This window comes from Bombus terrestris, chromosome 4 (assembly GCF_910591885.1).
Source record: "Bombus terrestris chromosome 4, iyBomTerr1.2, whole genome shotgun sequence".
Lineage (NCBI taxonomy): Eukaryota > Metazoa > Arthropoda > Insecta > Hymenoptera > Apidae > Bombus > Bombus terrestris.
Window position 1 is genome coordinate 6,818,813 of NC_063272.1, and position 24,110 is coordinate 6,842,922.

The following is a 24,110-nucleotide window of genomic DNA, read 5'->3' on the forward strand; positions in this document are numbered from 1 at the left end:
GCAACTTTAAATTTCACATACATAATTGCATAAAAATTCACAGTCTAGTGATTAGTAAATTGCGATTTCATTTATGGAAATAAATTGGATGTTTTAGGTGAAGATATAATTAGAGGTTTGTGTGCCAGGTAATTTGAAAGTACATTTCCATAGAGAAAAATATCTTGCTACGATAGCAACGCGTTTATTGAATGTGACATTTCTTGGTTTATTACGTATTTATTTTTGAATGGCGCTTTACAAGCTTTTAATTAACTATTTGCGTTTCATATCGAATGAACAGATTGGCATATTAAACAGCAAAACAACTCATGCAATTTTGTTGCAATTTTCTGTTTTCGAGCGTAAAAGTTATTTATCAAGATAATGAGGAACGAAACGGAACAATCGCAAATTAAAATCTTTAAAATTCATGTTTGAGACAGATTTATGGTCTCTATGATGATGAATTATTTATCAAAATTGGTTATTAACCTTTGCAAATGTTGTATATTGCTTATAAATATAAATAGAAGCGGACATATATTTATGTATCATTATAATGCGCTAACATGAAACAAATATCTCATTAAAAATCTACGAATCGCTTCTTTCGTTTCTTTTATTTGAAATTAAATTTTATATCGTATTTGCTATTAGTTCGTTCGTAACAAAGCTGCTAATCCTTTTTTCTAGTGATTTTCTTCTACAATGAAGACTTTCGACAAGGATGAAGATTTTGTAATAGAAATTAATGTCCTTTAGATAAATTAGATAAATTAATTTTTTACAGGAGTCTTATATATATAATATTCACATTTGATTTCCATCATATCGTTTCCTATTTTCCTTTTCTTTCTCTCTAATAACTTTCCATGTCCTTAGATTAAAAACGAAAACTAACTATAGATAAATATCTATAACCAGTAATATATTTCGATTTTTATAACAGTAAAATAATAATAAAATTCGTGCATTTATCTAAGAAAGGAACAAATCAATTTAAATCAAGAATGACTATACCAAGCGGAAGCAACGTTCGCGATGTACATACTAAGACAAAGCCGTAACGAGAATAATGGTTGCCCCACGAATTTAATGAAAAATTTAATGGAGAATTTAATGAAGAATTTAATGAAAACTCGGGTCGTATCTTCTGGTCCGGAGGACGATTAATCTTCTGACAAGGGCCTCGTTGAGGGCCGATCCGATCGTCTCGGTTCGTTCTGTACGTAGCCATGCGCGTCGGATTCCTTCCGCCGGACGAAACTCATTCCCGATGACTCGGCGGTATGTTTTCGAGCAGCATGGGAACCACAATTAGGGCTCACGGGCCAGAAATGGCGGAATAATCCCACTGCTTTGTTCGCCATTTGGTATTCGATCGTGATTGCTTCTTCGGATAAGAAAATCGACGACGACTTCTTCGTTTATCGATCGCATCTCCTCCGTGGCAAGAAGCTCCTTAAAATCCACGGACATTTGTATACGAGCTTGACAACACGTTTCCAAACGTGTCAATTTCTTTACAGATTTCTTCAAACGGGACTTTATTTACTCTTTTCTCATTTGATGAAAGTAATACTAAAATACTGTTTTTTCTAAAATAGTATCGCATCTGTGAAGTGTCTAACGACAAGAGCTTTTATATAGTACTATTTAAACAAAAATCTTCATCTTATATCTTCATTTACTTATTACGATTTTCTCAGTATGTTTTCATTGCTGTAAATCCAGAAATTGCCTTCGAGCAAATATCTCTCCTTTAATATTTATACAAATTAATAAGAGCTGTTAACCATCCAATAATTTCAGCATTCACAATGTAACCGATTTATAAAGTGGTTCTTGAAAATTAATTAATATTCTCCACTTGCAGCGTTTCCTAATTAAAAGATCCAACTCTCTTATGTTATAACTAGGTTGGAGATGGAATTTGTCTGCTAAATACGTTATTCGAACCGGTGTCGTCAGAAGAGAGAAATATAGCGACAAGTATCGAGTTTCCACGTTTATGTCGAAAATTTTGTCATCGTACGGAAAACGAGGTCTGACCTGGAATTTTACCTCGCAATCAGCTGATTCCTGAATTCGTGTGTACATCTAATTATCGACACCGAGTTTGCGTAAAGTCAACTTTTCATGTCCCCGTTTCGAATTTTAAACAGCCATTCGTACGAAACGTAAAGCAAGTTTCGAACACGCGGCCACGTTCACTCTGTCAATTTATTATTCAAGTTCTAATCGAATTAACGATTCTCGATCAAAGATCCTTTCGTTGCAATACAAAGAATTTCTATGAAAAAGAAACAAGAAAATTTACTTGTATTACTTCTTTACGAGGCCCATCATTAATCTTTATCAATGAAAAGCAAAGAGATTATTTAAAAGTAAAGATATCTAATCTCGGATGATTTTTTCTCTAATGGGAAAGAAAGACAAACTTCGTCTTTCTAAAAACCAACTCTATCCCTGTCTCGGCTAAATCTATTAAATTTCGAAGGATCTCGTCACCAGTCAACTCTTAATAGCCCAAGCGCCCCGTTACGCCCATCGTCGCAACCCTAATTGCACGAAAAAGAATCCCCTTGTCTGCTTATTACAAGATCGCTGTGTCCTCTCTAATTTTCCTCCTCGTTATCGTCGATTTCGAAACTTTTAGCGAACACTTAATTGGCATGTTGCTATATCGATGGAATAAACGAATTGGGCCAGATACAGACCGAGGAAAGCGGACGATAGAACAAAACCAAGAGAAATTAAATCGTTACAAAAACAAACAACGCAAAAGGAAAGAAAGTTGAATAGACGAGAAAAGGAGGAAAAGAAAGATAGAGAGAACAAACTCGTAAAGAATTGAAGGTGAAGGTAAATCTTGGAACGAGGATGAAATACCGACGGTGGAACAGGGGATGGCAAGGATGGGAGAAGTGGAAGAAGTAAGTAAGGAAACGCTGGAGAACAAGAATAAGTTTCTGTAATTTTACTGAGCAAACAGTAGTAATGGGCTTGGGGAATTCTCCAGGATTCTAAGTGGCGGACTATCGGGGGACTGGCTTGCGACTTCAGCAATTCCGTAATGACACTTCTCGGATGTAGCTTGGCACGTGTTACGAAGCTTCCAATTAGCGTTGCTCTCGTTTACATTAGAAATCGCCGCTCGCCGAGCGTAAAACTAGTCGCTGTTCGCCGCCTAAAGACAGCACCTGGCGCATCAAGATCGTTAATTACTTAATTACCCGGCTACCGTGCGTCCTGGGGTGCAATTTTCGCTGGTTAATGGTAGCTGCGAAAACGCCGCTTCTACGCGTCACCCAACCTACGAAAATCTTGACGAAACCAACTCTTTGCGGGGACACTTGTTTAACGTAAATTCACTAAGCGACGAAAAAATTACGGACTCTGAGAAAAGATCGAAGTTTCAGTTGGAATATTTTGTCGTTTTTCATCGACATACGACGAGAAAGATGGTTTCGTAGTTTCTGTTTGATTGATCAACAAATTTAACGATGTTGGTTTGGTAATATACGAATTATTTAGAAGTTAAACCGATCGATTCCATCCGAATCATGATATCAAACCGATTTCTTGAAAAATTAACGCTTTCTAGTTATGTTCTGCGCGATGCTTCTTACTACGTTGCTTCTATCATTTATTTCTGTGCGTTATCGATTTTTCATGCGGAAATCAAATTTACGAGCGTATTTATTAATTTAGTTTTTAAGCTGTCGGCTTAACCATAACGATTATATATCATATTATTTGGCCGTAGGATCAAACGTTAATCGTTAAACGCACTTTAAATAGCAGATTAAATGTATATTTTGTTTATTCGTATTATTTTAACCAAACTTTTTCCTTTTTTGAAACTGAAAAAAATTTGTTTACACGCGTACCTACACGGGCGGAGGTAGCAAAAATTTTCAATTACCTCACAGCATCTGCATGTTTTAATAAAACTAGCAATATGTGTGCTAATAAATTAAGCCCCACCGATTCGCACGCTAATGGTATATTTCAAAATTAAACTTCGTTCGCGCGCCCTTTATGAAAAATTCATATTTACGCCAAAACTTTTTTCAAAGAGGTATATAAATTAAACGATTCTCTCATAAAAGCACAATATTAAACTCGATCTATAAAAGAAACTTCTGCACGTATTAACACTCGTGCAACCATATCTCTCTCTCTCTCTCTCTCTCTCTCTCTCTCTCTCTCTCTCCCAAACCTGTTTAGTATTATTCAAATATGTCACTGCGAAATTTCGATATTCCCTTATAACATTCTTAATCAATAGAAATCCATTAAGAATAATTAAAAATCCATAAATTCCACAAAACAAAGTCACTACAAAAGTCGTCACAATCTTTTCACAAGAATCAATTATTTCTTTAAAATTCTTTCATTAAAATAAAGTCAAAGTTACAATCACTAAAACACTACAATGTATATAAAAATCTATCGATTCAACAAATCATCATTAATACACAGGACATCGTACCTTTTCCACAAAAGTCAATTAGATGAATGACGAGTTCATTTGTCTTTCACTAGTGTATATGTTATAAAGAATGTTCTAGTGCTAACAACTAGCTCTAGTGCTAGTTACAAAGAATGTGCTAACATTCAAAGAATGTTTTCTTACGAAAGACATATATTTATAAAAAGAATGGGATAAATATGTTATTCCTCGATTATATGCGTAACTCGATTTTACACAAAAATAACCACGCTTTATGTGCTCGTCTGAGGAAATGCGAATGAATTTATTTTAGTCGACTTAATATTTTATCAAACTTGCCATTAAAATAAAATCAGTATCTTCAGTATCAGTATCTTTAAAATACAAGCTCAAGATATATCAAATATATAAAATGAAATTGATTTAGCGATTTCAACAAAGACCACAACTCCGTAAAATTACTAACGCTTCTGTTTCATGTATCGATCGCTGAAAAAACGTACAGAAGGTACAAGAAAGACGTATCGCGACGCGAGACGTGGCGTGGAAAGAAAACTCACGATCCTGGCTGGAAAGCAGCAGATTTATGCGAATGTTTAATGAGAGTCTCGGTAAACGAGACTCGGGCAAACGAGATTCTGTCGGAGAGATTCCAATATCATGTATGAAGCGGAGCAAAGTACACTTGAGGGGTAGCTACTTCCTGCCGGCGCTGCACGGCGGCAGCTGCTTTTGTATATTCAATTTAGGGTAATAACCAGCGCCGCGGGTAATTTGCTGGCGTACGCAGACTTTATGATCATGTTACTGATCGTGTAAAAGAATGAAAAATTTATTTATCATTAATGGATATTTATAGCTTTGACATCCCACGAATGTGTTTATACCAGATTTTCAAGAATATTCCAATATAAATGGATATTCAGACATTTACTTTGAATTGTAAGTGATAGAAGCTTGGAACTATAAAATACGATTTATTACATTTATCGTATAATACTGAACTCGTATAGTGAAAACTCTTTGATCTTGAGATATTTGAAAAAATTGTCTTTAAAGGTGCAACCATTTACCAAATTAAGAATATAATTATGCAATAAAACCTATTATATACAGCTATGATGACCACGAAGAGAAACAAAATAATTGAAATTCGATTTGTTCACAATTTTAAAATATAGAATATGTTCTATAAAAAGTAAGCAAATGTCTAGATATTTTTATACGATACTGTATTATATCACTGATCGATCAAAATTTCTTAATGTACAAATTCATTGGGCTTTCGTAAAAAAACAATCGTAAATGTAATTGGAATATCGCAGAAGGGTAGAAGCGTTCACATTTAATCGACGATGTGCCGTACAACAATAGTATCCGGTTTCCACGGTACATAAAAAGATCGATGGATAAAGGGAGTCCAATAATAAAATAATGGCACTGGCACGCGATTCATGGGGATATCAGTGGTCGCGTGCACGATGCGAGTCTGTGCCCCGTAAGAAATTATTTCTTCGTTTCACGTGCGAGCTGACTCTTTATCGCGGGATGATCTATTGCGATCGAGGTGAAATTACATCGACTACCCCACAGGTGCTATTCACCTGAGGATGATAGATTCCTCGGTGAATAAAGAAGCAAGCCTTCCATTTCTTCCTTCCCTTTTCAACGCCATACTACCTGTTTTATTATCTATTTTTGTCATCTGATTTTCATATTGGATTACCAATCTATGGTTATGTGAAGATCTAACAATAGCTTCTAATCTTGCGGAAACCACAGTGGATTTTGTAAATCGAAAACCTGCGATCATTTTTCAAGTTGTACCAATACTGAATCTCCTAGTATACTTGTTATTAATTCGAAATTAGTGACATAGATGTCAATTGATTTTTGATTAAGTGACAGAGCTTTCTGATGTAACAGAATTTTTGGTTAACATATTTTCTTCTTAATTTTTCGGTGATTCGAATAATGATGTTAATCTTTCGACTGATAGAGTTTTACGAAAATTTGTCTGTATTAAAATTACAAAAATGAATGTTTGTAGTACTATAGTAAATGATAAAATATATAATCTCTATGTCTCCTAACAGACAATGTAAATTTATAATCTGTCGATTATATGAAAAGATAGCACGTGCTGCATCTGGTTATTAATTTATCGTTCAGTTATAGTCTAAACTTTGAGCGAATTTAAATATTGTTAGGATATTTATGAACAATATCAATATTCGATTTCGTTTTCAATATTTGATGAACAATGTACGATGTAAAATTTCAGTCCTCAAGTGAATATTATTTAAAGCTATTGAAACCACATAACGTTTCTTATTAAAAAGAAATTAAAATATTAAAAGACTGTAATATAAAGAATTAACGTGAACAAGGATACTTTATTCATTTTTTAATATAAAAGGACGACGTGATTACATTATATTTAAACATTGATCTTTCTACCTTAATTGTGCTTCGTTTATTAAAATTTGTTCATTCCTTTCTCTACCGCGTTGTTTAATATTTATTAATTTCAAATGAATGGAAATTATGCAGTAATTATTACAAACGCTTTCATACGATGCAATGATCTCATCTTGAATGGAATATTTATAACGGGATACGGCGCTTTATTTCCAGAAACATGGTAAATTGCTTTCGCCGTTGATAGTGTCTTCGTCGAACATGTCTATTAATTACGTTCATTATCCCGTTCTGATGAATACAGGACAATGTATGTTTCATGCTTCATTACCATAATTTACAATACAAATAAACCGTGGAACGAAATACAAAGAAATTGTCGGATTCATGATAAGAAATTTAAACTCTGGCAATGAGTTTGCTGCAAAGATATACTGTTTATTAACATAAATTTATGAAAAGAAACCCTTAAAAAATCTACAAGTAATCCATACAGAATTCGAGAATAGAACATCAAGCTGTAGAAAATTTTTATAAATATGCGTTGCATAAAACTCTTTGAAATGTTATTAGCGTTCTACTAAGACACTGTCATCATATATATTTTTCTTCGTTAAATTCTTCGTCAATTTCTTAAATCATCCAACAATTACCATACACCACACATAAAGTATTTACCGAGGAAGGAACATCCCAGAGTTTGAGAACAACATATGACTGTCAAACATACGCACAAATCCCACTCGACGGCCGCGTTTGATCCTTTCTTTCGCTAAGAATCTCATCGGTCCAACGAATGACCAAACATCAAACAAGCTCTACAAACCGTGCGTATACCTCTAAAAAATCTGAGAAAACATTCGTCCGCCAAATAGACGAACGATGTTTAACAACCCTCTTCGGATTGTCTCGCCTGGCAGAGAAAAGGAGGCCGGTCGAGAAGCGACGAAAGATCGAATCGAGGGGTGGTTTGCTCGGAAACGGGATACACTCGAGTATTTTTTCAACGGAGAGCCGCGAAAGAAGGACCTCCAACCTCGTGAAGAACGAGATTCCCTCGAAAGGAGTGGAACCGGTTCTGGAGGCACGTGGCAAAAGCCGAACCCCGACCGTAAGTCCCATCGAAACAACGTAAACGAAAGTAGCTCGTACGCTGACTCGAGTTCCCTCTGTTTGAGCTTATCACACGCGTACGTCCCCATTGTTTGCACGGTTAGCAAAAAAAAAAAAAGAAAGAGAGGCCGCGAACAGGCAAATCGAGGGATGTTTTTTCTGACGACAGATGGAGAGAGAGGAAGAGAGAAAGAGAGAGAGAGAGAGAGAGAGAATTCTCTCGCGGTATGCTGCTTTCGGCGTTCTCAAAACACCGATCGAGATTGTTTCTTTCTTTGCGTCTTCAACTCGAGATATTTCGCCGAACGCCAGGACAAACAGTTTCGCGAGTCAGCGAAACGCTTTCCAAACGGAATAAAAGACCAACTCCCAGTAAACACTTGTCACTTGTCCTTTGTGGTCTTTTTTTTCCTTTTTACGTGGACTGTTTTTCCTCTGTTTCCTTGGTATGAAGAGGTTTCGGTAAAACCGCGCCCGATGAAGTGTTTCTAGAGTTGTGCAAATTGTTTGTAGCAAATGTGAGAACAATGTTTAAATATATATATATAGTTCGTACGTAATAATTGATTACATAAGTGGTGATAATTTTTGGATAGTTTATATCTTTTCTGCTATATGTAATTTTTATTTAGACGAATGGTGATCCGTTCTGAACTTTCTGAGTTATTTTTCCTCTGTTTCGTCCATATGGAGTTTCGATAAAATCGTGCTCGGTAGAGTGCTTTTGGCAAGAGTGCAAATTGTTTTTAGCAAATTGTGTAAGAATGGGTGATGTTTATTGAATTTGATGGATTTTTAACTTTTACAATGTATTTTTATTTGTTGCCAGGACATAAAAAAATAAATAAATGATTATTATTTTATGTGGCTTATATCATTCTACTTTATATACTCGATAGGAGATACGCGTTAAGATACACAATTTAATTTCCATTTTTTCCGTTGATCAGTGGTCGAAAAACAAAAAACACATGCTTTTCCATCAGTTGCTGTCAGTACGCTAAAAGAATAGATCCCTTTGATTCATAGCGATCTGACAGGTGCATCTATCCGGAACTTTATTAAAAACACTGGGTCATCATCGCTATCATCGATTCGCGTACATCAGTCCCCGCGGGTCGATCGAACGCATCTAGTGAACCTTTCGAAACGAATTCGTCCTGGGACGACCTAAATGCGGCCAACAAAAAGATAGAAAAGATAGACAAAAGATAGACTGAAATAAATTACATATAAATAAAAAAGAGGAATTGGGAATTAAAAAAGAAGATGAAAAAGTGTTAAACAAACAGGTGATTCTTGCGAATACAGGACCGGTCGAATAGAAAAGAAAGATAAAAAACAAAAAAACAGTGACCAACGATGTTTCGATTACCGTCCATCCTCTCCAGCACGAAAACGAACCATTCAGTGCAATAACGTCCGTGTAATGGTTGTTTCAGCTTTTGTCTCTCTTCTTTTGCGAAATAACTGCACGTTGTGAAATCGGTACACAGTCGATTTATCCCCGTGCATGTAGCACCCCATGACTCCTGCCATTTTTTCTTTTCTTCAAAGTTGAAACTTCATTATTCTTTTTTCTTCTACCGCTTCCTTTCTCCATTACCCTGCCAGACGTTCCTTCTTTTTTGACGATACCTTTTTATTCCACTCACGATCGTCCTTTTACCCGGTTTTTCTGCTTCTCTGTTGTTCATTCGTTTCTTCTTCAGCTTCTTCTGCCTGCCCGTTTTATCTCTTTGCCTTTTCTTTTCTCTGTCTCCATTCGCCACTTTGACCCACTTGCTGCTTTTCTGCATTAAACTTTTCTTCTCCTGCTCTTTGAACTTTCTCATAATCGACCTCAGTGTTTGTCTTTCCGTTCGATCGATATTTCTTCGATCGCGTTCTCTGATTGTCACTCAGCTTCTTTTTGGTAACTCACATTATTTCCTACGAATTTATATTCTATACACTCGAGATTATAGGCATTTTTTCCTTTAATTGATAATCGAAGAGTTGCGACGATAAACGATGAAGTGTCAAAGAAACAGAGAACGATCTTTTTAGAGGGATAAATTTCACTATTCCAATGTATTTTTCACCATTTATTTTTCCTTTAAATTTGTAAATGTATGCTGAAAATCCATAGCGTGTGAGTGATATACGATGCAGATGCTCGCATCAACAGAAGTATAAGTTTTTGTTTCTAGTGTATATTCTCAATTTTGCTACTTGAGTGTTTCAAATATATGGAGGAAAATTTTAGGAAATATTTAAAATGGTAAAAACTTATTACATCCTCCAAAATAAAATATCGCGCTTCGTTTTACAACCAATTAAAACGTCGATTATAAATTCAAATTAATGGTTTGCCGTCGCTTAATCTGTCTTAAGCCTGGATTATTAAACCGTCGAGTAAAGAGTTCTTTTTATCAGGATAATTATCACAATGGTAATTTACTTTCAAAAATACCTCCACGAAAATTTCGTGAAATTCTTTGAGAGCGACACTTTTGCAGAAATTTAGCAAAGCGGTACAGGCTGGTACATCTTTCTTCTTATTTCGCGTCTGGTTACCAACTTTTTCCTGTTTCAACGAGCAGACAGAAGAGTAACGCATTTCGCGTGATGAGAGTGCACTCGTGATAATTTATCCTATTGTAGGTGGAAAATTTAGAAGGGACTTAAGAGTCCGGGTCATTTGAGGCATTTTAGATAATGAGACGGTCTCTGTTAACTAGTTTCTCGGAAATGAAACGTTCCTAACTCTTTCTAAATGTGATGTGAAATTGTACCGATCTACTTAAACGATATTCTTGAGGACTGAACTTTTTCATAACGATATATTGTTTTCTAAAAAAGTTTCTACAGAACTTTTCGAGCGTATACGTGAGGCTGCGTTAGGCTAGAGATGTTCCTAAAATTTTTCGATTGATTAGGCCATCTTTCAGAAACTTCTGAAAACATAATACCGATATGTAACACTAAAACTATCGACTAAAGCATAAAATTCAAACCGAGGAGATCAAAATGAAAAATATCTAATGCGAGTGAACCTAATTCAAAGCCTTAGTTGTCCATTTTCAAAAAAAAAAAAAAAACTATTTAAGTCCCAAGAAATGTATCGTCAGAAATCCATAAAATTTCTATGAAAAATTATGAATTGATCATTTTGACCATTCTGTTACATGTAGCGTTGAAAAAGACACATTTTTCGTGTTATTCTTCGCAATTTATCAAAAAATTCAGAGATCTTCTGCAGGCTACGTTTCTCGACGAGCGATTTCATGTCTAAGGACACCCAAGACCTTGTGGCTACCACCACGTTTCATCGGGGCACTGACTCCATACGTCCATAACGACCCCATCGGATTTGGCCCCGTCGACGTCCACCTTAGCAATTCGTTTTCTCGAGTTCTTCTCCTCCTTCGTTCCTTCCTTCGCTCGGTTCTCGCTTTTTGGTCTGGAGCAGCGAACTTCGATGGCTTAACGACGACTCGACGGTGTGTTCAAGCGGAAAGTTCACAGAGACCTCTTAAGGGAATTTATGGATTCTTTTTTCTCGTCTAGTCGAAAGTTAATTCCGTTGAAATTGATCGCAATTGATCGTTTATGGGCTCCCGTGAATCCCGCGGCTCGTCATCCGGGTACAATTCTAAATGATTCGATGAAATTTGGAAGAAATGAAGGTTTCTCTGTTTGAAATATACAATTTTCAAATGTACAGGAATTTGAAGAAAATTTTACTGTTTCTGTAATTGGAATCTTATTTCCTTTACCCAGATATGATATAATTTTTCTATAAATAAATAATACAAATAAATATCTTTGCATTTAGCTTCACTTTATCGATCATTACTTGAAAAAACTGTAAAAATGTTACTCGGTCATGATACCATATACGTATTTATCATGACGATACAATATTCTTTGCCAGATGTGAAGACAACAACAAATATTCAATGAAATAGTAAATCGTCAAAACGCAACGTACATGTTAAAGAATTAAAGCAAGAGTATTTTTAATATTATGCGCTGAGTATTATTAATGTCAGATTGGATATTACTAAGTTCTGTTAACCATTACATTTTTATATGACACACGAGTATGTATCTACAGAGATCGTCTTTCATCCGTTGAAACAGTCATTTCTAAAAAATACTACGTGACATTTCAAAACACTATAATACAAATGTTTCAGGTATCGTCTCCGGAAATAATTTTCACCTGCTAATCCAGCAACCTAACTTACCAGAGATTACGCATTTCCTCGTTCTCGTTACGTGAAATACGTTCAAAGCGTTCATGACTAGTCTCATAGTCAGGCGTTTTTCCTACAGGAGGCACAACACGGGCAAAGGTTTAAGCAGATCGTATCGGATAAAGCATCGAGATCGCGATCGCGATTCCGGAAGCATCGTCAGATATAAAGCAGTTCTCTTGGATACTCAGGACTAGTCGGTCCCGCGAAAAGATAAATGGGTTCGTTCCCTCAAAAGTAACACGTCGACCCCGTTTTATCAGGAATTCGTTCGTTCACGTGGCAGGTTGCATTAAACCCAGCCGTGGCGCGATAACGAACAGCCGGCACTGTTATTATTCTGTAATCGTACGGCTGTGACGTTTCGAACGGATTGATTCGTGGCCGTGTATAATTACGCGAGCCTTTATCGCGCGCGAGCAAACGAAGAAACGGAGAAACAACGAAGGGATCGGCAAAGTGGAGAGGGTTAATGGAAGCGGAAAGGAAAGGGTGTGTCTCGCAGGGAAAAAGAAGGACGCGGTAACGAAGAGCCAGGCAACCCGGCAATTCTGATCTCTTTTAAAACTTTGTTAACTCACCAAGACACGCTGTACATGTCGAGACATTTTTGTTATTCCCCTGATGGAAGTTTTTAAGCCGAACAAGCATTCTGGGAAGGTAACTTGTACATATATTGCAGATCGTTTTGACATCTTGAAAGCTATGATGAAGATAAAGGGGTACGTTGCAACTTGTACCACTTAAAGTGGATTCATCGGTTAGAGGTAGTTTAAAACGATTTTTCTCAGAAAGAAGTTTTTATAGAATATGAAAGAATCCATCGATGAGTTCCTGCAAAAGTATAGTGTATAATTTAAGCAGGACGTGTAGTTGCATTTTTCAATGCCACTGTAATGGGATACGGCCGTGATGATGACGTTGACAAGATTCTAAGCCAAATTGAAAATATATGTAGAAGTTACAAGACATTCATGACAAACGCATATATTTCGTAGAACAGCGAGAATGACCATCTTAAAGATACAATGAATGTTAAGAATGGTTCTATTGAAACTTGTCGATGTAATAAGTACTTGACTGTTTAAATACTTTCGTGATCTTTGCAAAATATATATTTGCATTATATACATTTTTATATTTGTTCTAAATCCCATCAACATAGAGTTAACGAAATTTCAAAATGCTTAGTATAACGCACATAATATATTCGTAAAAGGTTTTTACGCGTGTTTGAATACTTTCACGAGCCGCCGTATATAACGAAAAATACTTATCCATCTTTTTCGGTACCAAACAACAAAACAAGACACAGATAGAACAGAAGAAAATATGAGGAATGCAGAGGAACGGAACGACGGGGCACGCAACCTCGAAACATTAATCTCCTTAAAACTAAGCCAAGTATTACGCGATTAGTTGCTGCTTTAAATTCGTTCGGACGGAAGCGGCGGAAGCAGTGGATTTACGGACGGCAACCGGTTGTATCGCGGGTATTACGAAGTTATCGAATAAAATATGCATTCCGGAATCCATACTCTCTTGTACGAAAGTTACCTCCGAAAATTATTCGCGCGCTTGCGTTTCTGACCGTGGTTTGAACACCGCGAGCATAAATAAAGGAGAATTTGCCGAACGGCATATATCCTTGGAACGTTAATCTTCTTAAAACCACGCGGCAAGTATTATGTGATTAGTTGCCGCCTTAAATTCGTCCCAGCGTAATCTTTGTATAAGAGGATTTCCGGTTTGCTCCCGTGGTGCCGCGTATTAATCAGTTATCGAACGAAACAGATTTGTTCCGCTCGATTGTGATATCTTTACCACATCTGCTTTTTTATCGAACGATTATATGGCTGACGAGTTTCTTGAAATTAAATATGAAGTTAATTCCTTCGAGGAGTGTGGTATAATTTTGGTATTTCTACTTAATGATTACTGTAAGATAATACAAAACATTATACTGCCATTGCAAGTATTGTAAATATAGATAATCTTGTGAAAAAGATAGCACAATTTATATTCTTCAATTGTTAAAAATGTGAAACGCGAAACATTGGTTTAATTGTTTTTTGTATTATTGTACAATAGAGTTGAAACATTCGTTGATTTTTGTACTCAAAAGAACTCATAAATGAAATAATATTTTGAACAGAATGAAGAATTCAGAAGGTCCCTTACCACATCAATTTTCTAAAATTCCAATCTTCCTGGAGCATTTTTAATAATTTGGAATTGAAATCTCTTATCATATATTGGAATTTACAAGTTTTAAGGAAGCGAAACATTTATTGCGCGATGATTTTCTAAATACTATAATATCGATTAATTGTAATATCATATTTACTTAAATTATAATATTTGATAATATTCATCACTTCTATTCTCTTTATTTTAAGTTATACGAGCTCTTAAGTTTTCTTCAGAAATTTTATGGTATAAGACGAATCAAATTTCTGAACTTTTGTTACATTTCCTTAATGAAACAAGTTACTATTGAAATTAGGAACTATGTACACATTCCACTATACCTCGATATGTCAGTAAATGTGACGCGTGTGTAAGTTTATTAATGTTTACCAAGGCGCAATTTCCTATTGGCCCAGGGCGTTTCATTAGCGTTAGATATCTCAAGATAGTCGCGATGTCACATGAATTACCAAACTGTCTCTTGTGCTGAGATGGGAATGATCACTTTTTGCTATTATCCTAATCGCTTCACTTGTATATCTTGTATTATTAAGATGAAATAGAGAATTGTTGTAGGTACCCGATCATTAAATACACGTAACACTTTCGATGCAAGTATTGGAATTTATATTCGGTACTCGGTACGCGGAACCTATAGCCACTATCAATAATTTTCATAATTGCAGAATTTACTTTTCAACTGAAAACAATATTTATATTTTAAATAATATTTCAGGAATAACATAATATCCTCATAATTACCTAAAAATCTCGCTGATCCTAAGTACTAATTATCAACGCAATAATCAACCTCTAATACCCACCTCTTTGCAATTACAATATAAACAGGCAACTCGACGACCGTCTCCAATAATAATCAAAATAATTATATCGTTGTCGCTACCGCCGCTTTTAGAAGAACAAAAGCGCCGACAACGCGGTTCCCCCGTTTAAGCTTCGTTCATCCTGGTCTATGGCCCCATGGAGGAAGGAGCAATTTAGGGGCGGAAATCATCGATTACTACGCAAGGATTAGTGGTTTGATCCTCGGGCCAAATCTCCCCTACACGCCATCGGTATATCTTGCATGCCTCCCAATATGACCCTAAATTAGATAGATTCTGCAGGCTTAACGTTGCGAGAGAACTCGACTGATTTGTCTGCAAATACCTTTATCCCTCTCTGTTTCCCACTCTTCCTACGTTGAGTTTCTCTCTCTCTCTCTCTCTCTCTCTCTCTCTGTCTTTGTCTTCCGTTTACGAGCAAAAGTTATATTACCCAGGCGTTTCCCAACGTCACCACGCCGACGAATCCGCGCTAATTTCGAGCGAGCGCCTGGGGATCCTTGGAGAAGCGCATTTCCGGAATTCGTGAACCCTTTGATGTCGAGTAAAGGTGGGCAAGGAGAGGGTTCGAAGAAGAGATTCTCCTGTCGAGATAGGTTTTTGCTCGTCTACTTGATGCGTCGGGTACTTTAATGGATGATTCATTCGTTCGCTCGTGGAATCGTTGTTTTATCGAGGGTGCTAATTTCATTTCGTAGAACTGAAAGTTTATAACCACGTTAATGTATTATGTAAAAGCTGTCTTCGTAGTAAATTGTAATAAATGAGTTGAATTACTGTGCTTAGGAATATTTCATCTAATGAGATCGAATCTGTGTATACAAATGAAAAAGCATTTCATAGTTGATTTTAATTAACTAATTCTCCGTTCATTATCGTTCATTAATTCGTCCATTATCATTGTCTTCGATTATATTAACTTAAAAACCTAACTCCATTAAATTACACAACGGATTCCCTAGACCACAAAACAACTCCAAACGCTGCAACAACTTTAACAAACTTTGTTCGCCCTAACAAGTTGAACTTGATTAATTAATGTTCTTCGTTTATTAACTCCTTCGTTATTCATCTCCTTATCCTTATTACCTTAAAAATTCAATTTCTGTAAATTATACAAACTCCAATCCCAAAGTAAAGAACAGTCACTACAACCGCGACAATTTCAAAAAACATACAAACTTCACCCTAACCATAAAGCGTAAACTTCCATGGAGTTGATCTTGCTTCGCGCAAAAACGCGCATCGTTAATTAACGTTCTTGCATGTCGAAAGAACGAAGGCATCGGGTAATGAGTCGCAGCCGACAGAGTTCCGGCAATCCGTAATATTTACCACAGGGGTGGTTCGCTGAACTCCACGATCGCATTGCTTTCCTGGCTTGAAAACGCCGACCACCGCTATCCAGGAGCGAAATCTGTTTAAAGGGGCTGTTTTGCAAATACTCCGTGGGAGGATAATACGTAGGGACATCAGTGGAATGATGAATGCGCGTAACAGCTGCTACAAGCTCATGTGGAACGAGGACGCGTGACATCCTGCTAAAAAGCTTCGACGCGTCGTCGAAAAAGCCACCCTCTTTTTCATAGCATTCGAGGGTTAAACGAAGGCGACAAACGACCAAGTGATTAAGCCAGTTCTCCTCTGTTTTTTTTTCTCTTCTCTCTCTCTTTTTTTTTAAGTCCACACTAGAGGGGCTTTGATTTGACGATGCTTCGATGGGTAGACACGCGAGACGGGCGTGTCTCTCGGGGAAATGTGAAAAATCGATGGCCCCTTTTTAGGTTCGTGATTAAAAGAAGCAACCACTGCGTGACTGTCGAACGCGTTATCCGGTCCTCTTTGGCACGCGACACGCGACACGCGACTGTGTGAGATAGTGGTAGTGAGAGTAGGTGAAAGGGGTGGTTGTTGCGGTAAGGTGAATCGGTAATTTTGATCGAAGATAGGGGAAAGACTCGATATTAAGTTTCCTGATGCACGGAAACTCGAAACTTGATTGCGTATGAATGGAATTATGATCGTTGGAAGTAGTAGTTTTGGTAGAGAAATCTGTATTTTGATGATTCGATGTAGTTAAGTGAAAATGGAGGAAGAGTTTATCGTAATTAGAATGTTTTAATCTTTCGGTAATGTAACACGAGAGGGAACACGAAAGAGACTCCAGTAAATCGTTATATTACTATAAATTTCATTGAAATACCTTCTTAAATATTGTTATGTGTAACACAGTAATTGTAACACAATATTAATAATTATTATTAATTATTATTACCTATAAACATCTTTGTGTGTGTCTGATACAAGTAATGCAATAAAATTTGACAATAGGAAAATAATTATTATCTACATTTTTCAGTCTGAATTCTCTTCCATTTTATTATATTGTATTATATTTATTAGAAGGCTAAACGATCAAAATTTTAATAATCTTCAATTTAGATCAGATTTATATTACAAATCCTAATATTTGCGTAACAATTACGATGATATAGTTCTACTTCCGTAACATACTTGCAGTTACTAATAGGTTATATTTAACAGTAATACACTTGACATTTAACGTTTGCTACTGCTCAGTAACCTATATTTTACTTTATAATAACGAAACAATAAAACGATTAATTCACACGAAAATTGAGGCACGATTGAAACCGTCAATAGAGTTCACAAGTTTCACTTCGAAATAGAATCAATAATATTTACATTCTGCGAAACACTGTTCTCGTTCTCGAATATTGTACAATACGTATAATTGATGCATGTAATCGAAATTCATATATAATACGACATACAAGTAAGATACATGAACAACACTTACATAAAGAACGCTGTCGTGGATAGAAGATCTTAATTGATTGCACAGTCTTGATTTTTACACTTTATTCGCACTAAATTACAAACGAATTGCGCATAAAAGAATTAATATGATACGGAGCGTCCACTCAAAGCGTTGTACGTTGCGAACTCTGCCGGTAGGAGCCGGTTTTCACATACACGAGTGATTTCGTATATCTTCGGTCATGTTCGACATTTTCCGAAGAAAATATCAGAAGTGCGTGAATTTCGTACGTTGACACAGAATGAAATGTTTAGTTTTGGCAAGTGTGACACGTAATGTGTAGTTTTATTAATTCATTTTTTTCGGAAGATGTTTATTTACATGTAATTAATTTCTTGTCGTATATAAACTGTACCATGTAATATTCTGCGTTTATAAATCGTTAGTTATATTATACATAACGTTTGCTTACATAGCTCGATATATTAATTTATGTAATTATATAGGGGAATGTATAAAGAAGTTTCAAGCGTAACTTTAATGAAAATTTAACCTCGATTACAAAATGTCTGCGTAAACATTTTAGAGTATTTTTTATTTTTAATAAGACTTTGGTATTTGATGTAGGTTATGAACTTTAAATTGCATACATCCCTTAATAAGAGTATCAGTATGTCATAAAAGTATCGTCGTGGTATATATTCTATTTAAATTACATGAATTATTCAACTCGATTAATTTCTCAACTCTTAAAAGCATTATTTTTAAAATTTCATTAACGCTGTAATAGGACGTGACTCTTATATTGATAACATTTGGACCAATCTGGAAATATATATAAAAATTGCATGATATTTGTTACAAACATTAGCTAACCTAACCTAACCTGACATTCTCCGTCTGCATTTCTCTTGCAATATTCTTTCTTTTCGTCAAAATCGTGACGTCGTCACGAAAATCTAGACATACCAAAGAATCTAAAAACGTAAGTATTTACTTTTGTCATAAAATTATTTATTCAGATTCTTACATATGAATACAATTATTATTAATATATTTCTAAAAGGAATTGCATAATTTTTAATATTTAACTCTCAAAAATCTGAGCATAAAATTATATCATAGATTGCAGAATTTTTAATTTTTTCAACGTCAAGGAAACAGCAAGGCATTATTGATATTTATGCAGGAGGAGAGAACTAGGAAATATTAACATATTAATATTAAACCTACTATTTTTATCACGTAAACGTAACAGATAAGCGAATAAATTGCGTTACATTTTAACAATATCTGCCGTAATGTATCAAATTTGTATAACTAACGATTTTACTAGAACATTTTATATTTCAGAGGTGCGTGTAAACTGACTGTGATTTCGCGTGTAACATTTTATAACTGACTGTAGTTTCGCGTGTAACTTATCCAAAGAGGGTTAGAACAACGCGACAGCGAGCAACGGTTAGGATATCAAAGCCCAGTTGCTGAGCTGGTCCACCGGGGAGCTCGGTAGTCTTGATACTCATGACTCAGCACACATCGCGGTCCTCTCGACTGTCGTATTTCTGTCCCAAGTTTACACATCGCGATCAAACACCGTGATTCTCCGATGGGGCCTTCTCCGACGCTCGCTGGATCCATTTCCAAGAATTGTTCGGCCACTGGCGAGCGCGTAATCCGTCTCGCGACAGTTCTCTCAGCGAAGTTTCAGAAACTTGCTTGTTATCTCGAATTTCTCGCCAGCTTTGACTCCATTGAAAAATTGTATCGAGCTCTTTGCTCGATTGAATTTTTACCGTGACTGATGGTCGCTTTTTACTCTGATCTCGCGATGATTTATTGCATTTGTACACAGTCTGGATAAAATAAACGATTGTAGCAGGCAAGTGGTATGAAATAGGTTTGTTGTGTTTTTGAATTTGATTTTATATGAATTTATTGAGTACACTTGATAAGCTTGTTGATTTTTATGAGAATTGTTTTAGAAAAGAAGAGAGAAATTCGTTCATAAGAAATTTTTGTGCATGATAGTGCACAAGTGTAAAATTTAGTAACTATATTTATTGGGCAATAGACATGTATATAAAAGGGATATGTATTGGACAAACTTTCTTAACTTCTCGTCAATTTCATCGTTTTCTTGAGGAAATAAGTGAGTCATAACGATGTTTCATTTATATACCAGTTTGTACATCATGTTTTATGGAAAGCACATAAATTAAGACAACCTATAGAAAAGAGCGCTTGTATATAACACAATACCTCCTTAGGTAAATCCACGCGTTTCCTCAACAAATCTTATCAACATTTACGAGATTCTTCGGAACAGAAAATACTTTGGCATTTCGCATTTGGCGCACTTTCGTGCGCCTGTACCTTCGTGGCCCATTGTGCCTTCAGTTTCCTTTGTGAATGGAGTACCTTACAAAGAAGTTTTCCCTCTTTCGCATTGTTGCTCGATGCGCGTGGAAAATGAAAGTTTAATGCTAGCCAGCGTTGTCCATGGGTCCGTTTGCACAAGCTGCACTCGTAATGGAACTTTTCGTTTGAAAATTCGCCATCGTACAATGCTATACTATCTGCAAGGTATTCATTCTAGCTACATAATAGAAAATCATCGTTATCATCTTCGATTCTTTCGATGCTCAAATCTATTATCTTCTATCACGAAGAATAATGAACTGTTGGGATTTCTGTGTTTCATTTTCTTTGTACTCTTAACATCTTTCAACAATGCTGTTTTCGTCGAATCTGTATGGCACAATATGAAAATTATATTTCATCGCATATTATTAAAATATGGATAGTTTGTAAATATTTGATTTTAGTGTTCAGTATATCAAATGTTACTATTTTTTGTGTATTCTACACTATTCATAGAGAAAGTATTTTAAGATTTGAAAGGAAGGTATTTTAAAAAATACAGATGTAAAAGAGAAGTGAGAAGAACAGCAGGGTTAAGATTAGGTAAATACATTTCTAAGGATAACGAAGCGTAGGAAAGTCTTGTAGCTTACGCCAGTGAGTTGTTATGTCGTCGTAATATCACGTTTAAGACTATGAACAGATGCTAATATTGACTAAGAGTGATTATCAGAAGAACAAATTGGCTGAAAGTCTACTAAAAAGACAGAATAAGTAATGTCCTTATTTGCTACGTAAATTCTTCTCTAAAATTTTAATATTTCAGAATATTTCCAAGGAGTAGAGAATCAGAATCTTTTATAACCAAAACGTAGGATATAAATTTTATTATTGGGCTGTGATCCTGTTCTACGTGTGAAGTCAATTTTATTGCCAGAAATAAAATCTGCTGTCTACGTCTCACCATAGCACGCACTAAACTCTGTTCTTCTGTACCTGTCATATTAAACTTGCTACGAAATTTGTGATGTATACTATAAACATATAAAATTCGTATAATGTTCCGTTATTAGCGTGTACCATAAATCTAGTCAACATTCGTAAACTTCTACCGTATTTCTTAACTAGTTGTAATGAATTATTCCTTGGTAGAATTTGTGGTACTCTAATAAAAAATTTTAATCTGGATTTATAACCGATAGTTATAAAACTCGATCTAGTTGAAGATTACTGAGCCATTTAAATCTCATTCGGATTATTGAGATTACTTAAATTGAAACAATTCTAAATCTCTTTACCAATATGCATCCTAATACTTACTAATAATTTATTTCCAAAGCGAGTAATAAATTATTAAATCAAATTCGTCCGAACCAAACGAAATTAATAAATTGGTACAAAGATTACCAAAGATTATATAATCTGCACAAGATTTCAGCTTACTGTATTACTTGAAAATGAAATTATGAGAATACTTCTCATGCCTGAGTTAAGAATTAAGAAACATGTAGAAATATATCGCTTACGTTAAGAGACGTCCTGTTAGAAGTTCAACAATTCTCCTAATAAACCTAAAGCATAACGAGGCCTGGCGTCATGGGCCCCATTATCGCACTTGTCGTCTCAATTGTACATCTTGCAAGACCTTCCAACTATATGGTAAGAACGTGGCTAATAGCTCGCAAAGACATGGCACAACTTTCGCTGCTGATGTTAATTTAACCCGTGACACTAGCCATAAAAATACTCGCATCATTAGCACGATCTAATGAATTCTGATAAAGTTTTCCTGTTTGAAGAAAGAAATGGTGACGAAATCATTGGAATTTCCTTACAAGAATTACGATGTTAAAAGATAAAATTCAATAATGTGAATGAACTAAAAAAGATTGTAAATGAAATGTGTTACTGATGCATGGCCAGTGCTTAATGAATTAAAATACTTCCTTCGACTTAATTGCAATAAAAATGCAAGAATTCAACTCCTTTAAGCCAACCACCCATATTTTCGCGTTTGTGACAAAGAAACAATAGGCGTTATCATTGACAGAGATCTGGCATTCTTACTATCCAACATAAGGTTCACTGACTTTTAATAGTTCACGCATGGGTGAAAACAAAAGCAAGCTCTTGTCGCTTCGTTAACAGGCTCGCCATGAGCCACAGAGCATGGCTGTATCTATTAAACCAAGTAAGAACGAAAGTAAAACCGAAGTTCTGTATAATTACGTGGAATTATGTTACGATTACAAGAAACCAGCAATTACAGTGCAATTATACAATAGACAGATAATTAACCGGACAAATGAGGGAAATTGATTGCGGTCGGTCCGATAAATTGCTATCTATATATCTGTTTCGATTGTTCGGGTAAACTGTTACCATACCTTGAGCACAAGAACTTTTGATTACATGTCTAGATGATCAAGAATTAGAGCAACAGTGTTCACGTAATTGGAATTGCAGATGCTTTATAAATTAGTATCGTGTGTGGTCGCTTACCATTGATTAGCATCATACAGAATATTTTTTATTCATTTATTATTAGCATGTGGTCCTGATACTTCTATAAGGAAATGTTTCAAACAAAAAACTTGTTGGTATCAAACGAATAATTTATTGATGTAAAAGAAATTTTCAAAAGTATCACTTTGTCAGAAGACAAACATCGTTTCGTATTTTTTTAATTTATTAAATGAAGAAACGAAGAAATGAAGAAACAGTAGTGAAGTTTCTTTTACATGTTACGGAACTAAATGGAAATCAATGCTCGAAATGCTCTTATTCATGGTACTATTTATCAATTAACATTCTCTCATATTTTCACGAATACGAAGAAATAGTACACACTGAATAAGAAACGATAAATCAGCTACATGGATCCCCTCTGTTCAAAAATCAAAACGGTGGAATGCAAACAATGAACGACGCGTATTTTGTTTTATTTTAAATGAAAATATAATATTTTATCAGGACGTGATACCAGTTTGTTTTTCATTTTATTTCCGCTTTACAATCGAAGCTAAATGTTTTTTTTTCGGGATCAAAAACAAATAGAGATCGTTGTAAAAGAATGAAATTAAACAAAATGCATACTTCCTGTGCCGTATGTATTTCTGATATAGATTAATTATTAGAATAATTATTTCCCGTATTTTCATTTACACGAAGAAACTTTGAATATCGTGAAATAACAATTCGAATAGCAAACGAAACAACAAATACGGTAGAAAATTTAATCTGCACGAAAATAATCCCTCCTCCTATGTTCTCGTGTGAACATTTATTTCCCGACCAAATGGAAAACCATCTACGTTGGAAACTGTTGTCAAAAGTATCGAAAGTACGAAATGGAACAATGTGTGCACAGTGCAGCTTTTAAGCTACACAATTTTCGTTTATATACAATATTTTCGTAATGGAACCAACGAAAGAAACGTGCAATTTCCATGCATATCGGGAGAAATGAAATTTCTGTTTTTTTAAAGATACGAAGAAATTCGGACAGTTGTTAAAAATATTGTTGAAGATATTCGTGTTTAAATAGAGCACACTTCTGGCAAATGGAACTATTTCGTTCCTATACAATATATTTAGTTAATAAATATTAGGTCATCCCATAAGTTCGTTCCGTTTTTCGAGCGGTTATATATGTTAAGATTGTTTACATACCTTTCAGTTTCATGAAAAAATGTAATCCCCCTCTCGTT

General features: G+C 35.4%; 1 protein-coding gene and 1 long non-coding RNA gene across 3 annotated transcripts in view; one reads left to right on the plus strand and one right to left on the minus strand.

The window, feature by feature from the left end:
- LOC110119253 overlaps window positions 1-18,360 on the minus strand; it is a 124,996-nt gene extending 106,636 nt beyond the window's left edge. The window contains exons 1-3 of one of the 2 annotated variants that reach the window (XR_007223627.1): window positions 18,076-18,360; window positions 15,580-15,954; window positions 8,334-15,514 (exon numbers count right to left, since the gene is read on the minus strand). This is a non-coding gene — a long non-coding RNA (uncharacterized LOC110119253). Of the gene's footprint in view, window positions 1-8,333; window positions 15,515-15,579; window positions 15,955-18,075 lie in introns of those variants that run through there. The other variant, XR_002307661.2, reaches the window with a different exon arrangement.
- Window positions 1-24,110, plus strand: part of LOC100646409 (mannosyl-oligosaccharide 1,2-alpha-mannosidase IA) — a 702,484-nt gene that overhangs the window by 419,453 nt on the left and 258,921 nt on the right. The window lies entirely within an intron of this gene.